Source organism: Geospiza fortis, unplaced genomic scaffold, assembly GCF_000277835.1.
Source record: "Geospiza fortis unplaced genomic scaffold, GeoFor_1.0 scaffold178, whole genome shotgun sequence".
NCBI classification, from domain to species: domain Eukaryota; kingdom Metazoa; phylum Chordata; class Aves; order Passeriformes; family Thraupidae; genus Geospiza; species Geospiza fortis.
Window position 1 is genome coordinate 958,870 of NW_005054466.1, and position 810 is coordinate 959,679.

An 810-nucleotide genomic window follows, 5' to 3' on the forward strand; every position below is an offset into this window, starting at 1 on the left:
GGATGGGCCCTGCTGGGAAAAGGGGGAGGAACCTCCCCCCCCCACCACGCCGGGGACAGGGATGTGCCCGCCTGGGGACACGTCCCGGGGGCCACCGGCCCGTGGTGGCACCGGGTGGTGGTGGGGAAAGCCCAGACCCCACCCCCTCCCCAAAATCCGGGGGGCTCCGGGCCACATCTGGGGCTGGTTCCGAGCACATCTGGGGGTCCAGAAATATCTGGGAGGGGTCCCGGGCATCACTGGGCGTGTCCTGGCACATCTGGGGGGCGTTTCTGGCACATCTGGGAACGGCCTGGCACAGCTGAGGGGATCCCGGGCACATCTGGGGGCTCCCAGGACCACCTGGAGGGGTCCCCAGCACATCTGGGGGCTCTCAGACACATTTGGCAGTGCTTTAAAACATCTGGGGGAGGGGGGTGTCCAGCTCATACGGGTGGATCTCTGGCACATCTGGGGATGGCTGGGCACATCTGGAGGGGGCTCTGCCACATCTGGGGGGATCTGGAGGGACACCCACCAGCCCTGAGTCTTTGAGGGGGCTCTCGGGCACATCTGGCTGGCACCTGGGCACGTCTGGATGTGTCCTGATCACATCTTGAGCTCTCCCTGGCACGCTGGGGGGAGGCTCTGCCACATCTGGATGGCTCCCTTGAGCGTTTGGGGGGCACCCAGAGGTGCAGGACTCACCTCTGCTCTTGTTCCCGGTGGTGCCCAGGGGTGACAGACCCACCTCTGGTGACCCGGGGGTGACACCCCGCACCCCGATCACCCAGAGGTGCCCCCCGTGTGTCCCCCCAGGCTGCGGCAGGC

General features: G+C 67.2%; 1 protein-coding gene across 1 annotated transcript in view; it reads left to right on the forward strand.

Annotated features, from left to right (window-relative positions):
- NBEAL2 (neurobeachin like 2) overlaps positions 1–810 on the forward strand; it is a 40,827-nt gene that overhangs the window by 38,721 nt on the left and 1,296 nt on the right. The window lies entirely within an intron of this gene.